This window comes from Pipra filicauda, unplaced genomic scaffold (assembly GCF_003945595.2).
Source record: "Pipra filicauda isolate LSUMZ 115617 unplaced genomic scaffold, ASM394559v2 scaffold49_size4853605_pilon, whole genome shotgun sequence".
Taxonomy (NCBI): Eukaryota; Metazoa; Chordata; class Aves; order Passeriformes; family Pipridae; genus Pipra; species Pipra filicauda.
Window position 1 is genome coordinate 4195085 of NW_024104642.1, and position 7384 is coordinate 4202468.

General features: G+C 33.9%; 1 long non-coding RNA gene across 1 annotated transcript; it reads right to left on the minus strand.

Moving 5' to 3' along the window:
* Positions 1-239: 239 nt before the first annotated feature.
* LOC120324334 lies at positions 240-5317 on the minus strand. The gene is made up of 5 exons (XR_005565576.1): positions 5015-5317; positions 4230-4327; positions 3396-3469; positions 583-774; positions 240-419 (listed from the first exon to the last, which is right to left on the minus strand). It is a non-coding gene; the product is annotated as an uncharacterized LOC120324334 (long non-coding RNA).
* Between the last annotated feature and the right edge of the window lie 2067 nt (positions 5318-7384).

The following is a 7384-nucleotide window of genomic DNA, read 5'->3' on the forward strand; positions in this document are numbered from 1 at the left end:
ACAGTTGTGTTGTAAACTGTATAGGGATGAGGGAACACCAAATTATTGCTGGAGTGAAAAGGCTGAAGTGATGGAATTTAGAGGATGCAAATCATCAATGTATACAAAGCTCAGCAATGATAAGAACATAAAAGGCATTGCATTAGGAATTTTAAAAAGTTCAGCTAAATCAGTATCTTTTTTTCCCCAGAAGCTGCCCAAAGCAGATGACTATGGAAAATAAGAATAAGACTGATATGTCCATTGAATATTCCTTTAATTTTCAGCAATTTGTACTCACAGATTGCATGAGAATGAGGTGGCTTATGCAATCAGTAACTTTCAGAGGATTTCTCTTATGAACTGGTCCAACCTTCATTTGTATCCATCTCAGCTTTAACAGCCACAGCTTTCCTCAGCTTCTCTCAGTGATCCTGACACTATCAGAAAAAATACATATTTTTTGGAAGACAAACAAACTAACAAATAAACACGCTAAACAACAGCAACGAAAAAATCCAACCAAAGTTGTAGCAGTTAAATGCCTGTTTTAACTGATAATCCCTGTTTCCACTGCAGAAATAAAGAGTAGAAAGCTGATACCTCTCCACATTTTCATTCTACACTTTGTAGATGTATGTCATAGTCTCTCCAGCCGCCCATTTTCCAGAATGAACAGCCATAATTTTGAAGTTCAGTTTAAGGAATCCATTCCATCCAACTGGTCATTTTTCACACTCTTCTGCGAATTTTTTCCCTTTCTAATACATCCTTGTTGAGAAGGAGGGATCAGCACTGCACAGAGTATGAAAGGGACTATTATACATTATATAATTATATTATATTTGGAGGTAATATACTACCATGGAAAACATACTATTATGCTCACACTGCTTATAGAATAACTCCTAATCCTATAGACATATAATGTCATTAATATATTGCACTTCAGAAATAGATTAATAGCGGATCAGAGACTATTAAAAATTATTTTATTAATATTGGTAGACGTGTCATGGATGTACGAAACAATTTTTTTTTTCTTAGACTGTACATTTTACTTTGATGGAAAAACAAACTACTAAGAAAATGTAAAATCTTTCTATAATTTGACTGTGTTTTCTCAGGGTTTGCACAGAAAAAATATAAGATTAAATTTGACCTACGACTCCAATAGTGAATGTAATCATACAATATTGCATCTTAAGAAGCTGTTGAGAGAGAAAACAGCACAGCAAAAGTTAATAGCACACAATGAAGCAATGGAAAAATTCACTCAACCTAGTAAGAGTGTAACAAACTTTTTATAGTAAATAGAATTCAGCATAAAATACACTATTGCTACTCTATTCTTTGTAATCTCTATGTTTTCCATACTACTCTTGTCATACTATTTTTTTGGTTGGTGATTACTGTTTTTACACTTTAATTTATGCTTGTTTTCTCTTTTTTTTTTTCTGTTTGCAACTGGATATTTTCCATTTGATTCTCTTCTGCTTCCTTCATCTCTGCTTGCATGCATACCAGTGCTCTCACCTCTTCATTTACTGTATTTTGAATAAGGTATTTTATGTCTTTGTACCCTTTCGTGTATTGACATCTTAGCATCCTTTTATATATTTACACCTCTCCTGTGTGTATTCAATTTTTCTAGTGTTTTGACCATTTCTTATTTATGTACTTTTCCATTCTCATTTTATCTTTAAGGACTTTTATCTCTCCCTTTGTACTCTGGATATATAATACGCATTTTATTTCCAAGTCTTTTGTTATTCAACTAACTTTCTAATGTGAAAATTATCTCAGAACAATATTAATTTGATTTGGGCCATTTTATAATTTCAATACTTGTTTTACTAGTCCGTCTTTCTCTCCTAGCACAAGGTTGGAAGCAAGGAAAAAACAGAAGAATGAGAACAGTTTTGTGTCTGTGTCATATCCAAGTGTAATAGAAAAAACAGCGTCAAAAAATATTGTCAGAAATCTGTAAAACCAAAAGAAACGATAGGCGTTTTTTATTTATTTTACTGTATTTTTACTGAGTTTGTGAAGAATCTTGGCATTCCACAAAGACGAGAAGCTCATGTGACAGGTTTTTCTTGATAATGGATGTAGAACAAAGATGAAAACGAAACCAAAAAGAAAAATAGATTTGCTAAGCAATGTGAAATAAATGAATCATGTTCTAAGTACTGCATTGCTAAAAGTGTCAAAACTTTTTAATGAGTGCTAGTTGGTCCAATAAATGTGACATCTACTGGTAACTCTTTGCTGCCACTGAAAGTAATAGCAACAAGCAATAGAGCCAGTACCTGTGAAAAGTTAAGGCATATTGCTTATTAAAGCAATTCAAACTGCTTTTACACTGGTCACTCTGTAGAAGTGGTCTCAAACACATAGTGAATCAATTTATATAGATATTTCTTTTTGAAGGCAAACATATCCTCAAGTAAAACTATGAAGCATGAGCATAGAGTAGTTTAGATGTGTAATATAAAATTAAACACTGACAAAATCACTAGATATACACGAAAGAAGAAGGTTTTTGGCTGCTGTTGTTATATTCTACAGGCAAATGATGAAAGTAAAATATTGCTTAGCATCGTTTTCTGAAATACCTATTTTAATTTGCAAGCCTTCCCAAATACTACCAGGGAAAAGCCTTTACCTAGGCCATACTTATTCAGGAAAATTATTTAATTCAAAGAAATTGTACTTTAAAATGTCTGGGGAAAAAACAAAAAAAGAAGAATGTGCCACAAAACAAGAATATCCTCATGGGGAAGAATAAATGTTCTTGTAAAGCAGTATCCTGTCTCCAGCACTGACCAGCTTCAGATGCTTGAGGAAAGAATTTAAGAAAAAGAACCTGTGCTCTTTCTACTCTTTCACCTCATCATCATGGCCAGTCTTCACGAGTGAAGATTTGGGAAAGGTCATTACCCTTCGAGCCTGCGCAGTGGATTTTTTAGGTGAGACACAGTGTGCGCTGAACTGAGCCCTCTCTTTAATCCTGAGGTTCATCTGCCGGGGCCGAGCGAGCTTGGACAGTGGCAGTGAGGTCCTCAGGACGTAGGTTTGTTTAGAGTGACCTTCTCTTAGATGGATGGCCTTACAGGGCTGACGAGCTCCATCTACCCAGGAAAGTCCCCTGACCGGGAAACGAACCTGGGCCGCGTCAGTGAGAGCGCTGCATCCTAACCACTAGACCACCAGGGGGCCCTGCTCTTTGACCACATCCTTATCAAAAAGGTGTATCTGGTGATAACGAAGGTCATTTGGTTGATCATTGTTAAGCCATGCAATGTTTAACTCTTATTGTTTTTAAAGGTCATCCTAATTTTGTTACTTCACTTGTATAAAGATCTCATTTCCTCCTCAGTAACTTTAAAGCTCATTCTTCTGAAAGTTGTTACCTGTGTTCAGCCTTCACTCTATGCCAAGGAGTTTTACTTGATTGCTTTATCTGGGAAATTTCTTTGGTTTTGTCCTGTAATATTTAAGAGTTTTTCCATTAAAGGAATGCAAAATAAATTGGCAGACAAGCCACATTTCTGTACAAACTGTCTGTTACCATCAGAAAGGGACTCTACTGCATCTACCCCAAATTACCTATCACCATATTCTTATTATTTATCATCATAGTATCTTACTCTTGACCCTCTCAGAACAGTTTGCTTCGTGTGTTGTTCCATGTATGTTTTCTAGATACCAGAGCCACCTGATTTTGGGATGTTTTAGCTAAGTCTCAGACACTTACAGAGAGTTAATGAAGAGGTCATTTGTGATATTTAAAAACACATTGCATCAACGTACAGCAAAATTGCATAACAGCTGTATAAATTTTATTATGCATTAATGAAGGTTGTTAGCATCTGAATAATTACGTAATCAGTTGCTTCATGTGAAACAAAATGTACTATTCTTTACCAACATTATTGAATAAAACATAGAAAGTTTCTTCAGCTTACTACTTTAAGACAAATGACTCCTAAAATTTTGAGGAAAAAAAGAAATATTTTAATCTTCTAAGACAACAGCATTATTATACTTCCGAAAGGTTTTCCTCCACTTGACCTATTTTCAAAATAAGTTTCTTAACTAATTCTTACATTGCTTAGTATATTGCATTGATTTCATGTGATAGATCTAGGCTTTTATTATATACATATATATATATATAAATACACATATATAGAGACATATGCATACATAAAGAAATACGTGTGTGTTTAAGTGTGTATACATACCATCTGTATCTGTAGCTATATGTATGTGTCTGTATCTGTGTCTATGTCTGTGTTTATGTAAAACTTCCTTTTGGCCTTTTTATGATCCACTGAGCCCCCTGCAATTATACATGGAAAACAAAGGTTGGCTGATGGCTGTCACTGAGGATGGGAATAGTGCTATCAGATACAGAGATGAGAGCAGGTTGGGTTGATTGTTGGATCGTGGCAGACCTACGATATTGTCAACAATAACGTGGCAAAGAGAGGTCTGAAGCAAGGAATACTCTGCAACCAGCTTCCCAGAAGGAAAAAGGAGCTTTTTCCCTACAAAGCAGAACTTTGAAACACTGGTATCCAAGACCGATTCACCAAGTCTTTTTAAAGCAGCTAACATGTAAAATGGGAGAACTAAATTCACATAAATATTTCTGATTAATATTTCTGGTTATTAGTCCACAAGAGTCACATATTTCAAGATTTAAGAGACCCTTATTTCAACAAATCTGCAAACAGAAGAGAGATTTTTGAGACAAAGTTTAAGTTAAAAGAAGCGGATATTGTGCAACACTTACTATTTTAGTAATATGTATAAAGTGCAGACACATAACCACATCTATACAACACATATATACAAATAAAATGACTGGTACATGCTGAAGGTGGAAAAGAGAACTTGTTAATTGCTTGTAGTTAAAAACAAACTTATTTTTAATCTTGTCACATACATTCATTTTCCCAGTGTGAATCAAATGTAATAAAAACCTGCAAGGGAACAAATGACAAAATCAGATTTTAAAAGTTACCTGTATAGCCTAACAGATGGGTCTTTGTGTCACTGGTGATATTACATTGTGTTCTTTTAAAAATGAGCATTATATTCTTTTAAATTCACTTATATTAAAAAGTATTATTCCTCTGATAATCACACAGTGAATGCTGATCTGATTAGTTTCTTGATCTGTGTTGCTACCTGGTAATGGAAAGAGAAATCAGGACTGACTCCCCTGCATATGTTTTACAACTTTTGTATCTCAGATATCAGTAACACAGAACATGTAGCCCAGGTGTTTGATACATATGGAGTTTTCTCTGTTAGTCTGTCAGTCACTGGTCCCAGGGCTGTGTCCCATCCATACAGTTCTGTGTTTTTCCTGTCTCACAATACATGCTGTGAAACCCTGTTAACATCCTGCAAATTATTGCACTGCATAACTGAACTTTATCTCAACTCCAGTTAATTAAATCAATAGTAAGCCCTGGGCTTTGCACAAGCAATCCTGATGGGCATTGACTGACAGTGTCAGCTTTATAAAACATCACAGCATAAAGCTTTGTATAGTAAGTTAGTTCTTTTTCCTTCTCTTCATCACAGTTGTTAACATTTTGGCTATATCTAGTGGGTGGCAGTGATTCAGCCAGGGTAGTAACATGGAGTGTAATAAGAAAGCAAAATGGCTTTATCTGTGATTGAATGTGCCTATAGACAGTTGTGGTGTGTAAACAGCCTTGCTGCTGGTAACAGGTTGAAAAAATTTAACCTTAACAACAAGAAAAAAATTATATTTTTAAAATCCCTTAGACAATTCTTTATAAAGAAACTTAGATGTCTACAGTGGCAGTGTAACAGTGATACCTTCCCTGTATATTTCAGAAATTCATTATCAATTATCCTTGTTTATAATGCTCTGGAGATATAACATACATACATACACATATATATATTTTCAGACTTGCAAAGGTGAAATAAGACACAGATTGCATCAATCCCCAAGAGATGTACTGCAGTTATTTTTCCTAGACACAGGAAATTAATTTGAAATATGAAGTTTCCAAATTCAATTTTTTTAAGTGATAATAAAGAGAAAATATTTATATTTGTTTATGTTCTACCTTGAAAAAATAGCATAAGAGCATAAATTAATATGAATATATTATTTTTTTTGTACTACACATCTCCCAGAACCCTGAAAAAAAATGAAATATTTGACTTGAAAAAAAGTGCATGAAAGAGAAAATGGCAATTAAAATACACTGGTTACAAGGGCCCTGTCATTATCCATGGCAGTAGCAGACCTCTTAAAGAATGCATGAATGTTTCAATGGAATAATCTGGATTGAAAAAAGAGTAGATTTTTTTTCTTCTAAAATATTTTATTGTATTTTAAACTTCTACTTTTAATACTCACAGAAAGCATTCATACTCCTTTTTTAAAAAGAATGGTTTAACCGTGTTTGATTAAAGTTTTATGATGTTCCCATTAAAAGATCCTATTTTCAGTTGGTTATAACTGACATAGTTTAACATTAATACTCTTATTATTTGTGTCAAATGCTTGTCTTAGTCTGATTTTGTTTTCAGTTTCTGGGAAGATTTCATCCTGGAAAGCAAAGCTTATTCTCTCAAGTTAAAGAAAATAGGTTGTTCAAATATAAATAAATTTTACATCACCATGACAGTTTCTTTGATAACCCAGTTTCTCTACACTCTGGAACTAATAGTTTGTTAAAGAATGTTTCTGTAATTTAATTTTTTTAAAATTAACATTATATTTTAAGCTGCACCTTTGAATGATATCTCAATTTTAGATAAAAGAGTCTTGTTAAAATTGTAAGTTGAAATTTTTAAAAATCCAATATTTTTCGAAACACCTAAGCCTTTCCTGATCATGGCTGTAGCAAAAATAAATAGATTCCCTTTCCAAAGCTTTTGTTGCAAGCTTCAGAGATGCAGATCATTTATACCTTTCCCCAAAGCACTTGATCATCTGTTCTCCAAAAAGGAAAGAGGAGGTGGTGCCAGTCTCTTCATCGTTACATCATATTTATGTTGTTTTAGACAAGAAGGGCAGGAAGGAAATGCATCTTACTTCAATGATCATGATGGTAGCAGGGATGCCAAAAACACGCAACTGAAAAGGCAAAGCCTTAAATCTTCTTAAGATTTCCAAAATGGGGTTTGAAAGCGGAGAAGAAATCAGCTGAAAGCTTGGATGGGACTAAAAAATGGTCCCCAAAAAAGAAAAAGTCGGAAAAATGGATTAACATCACATATTTCACAAGAAAGGAAACCAACTAAAATTACATAAAACACCCACAAACCCTACAGATGGACAAATATTTCCCAAATAAAAGATTGTTCCAAATTTTCCTGAAAAAATGATAGATTTTTTGGG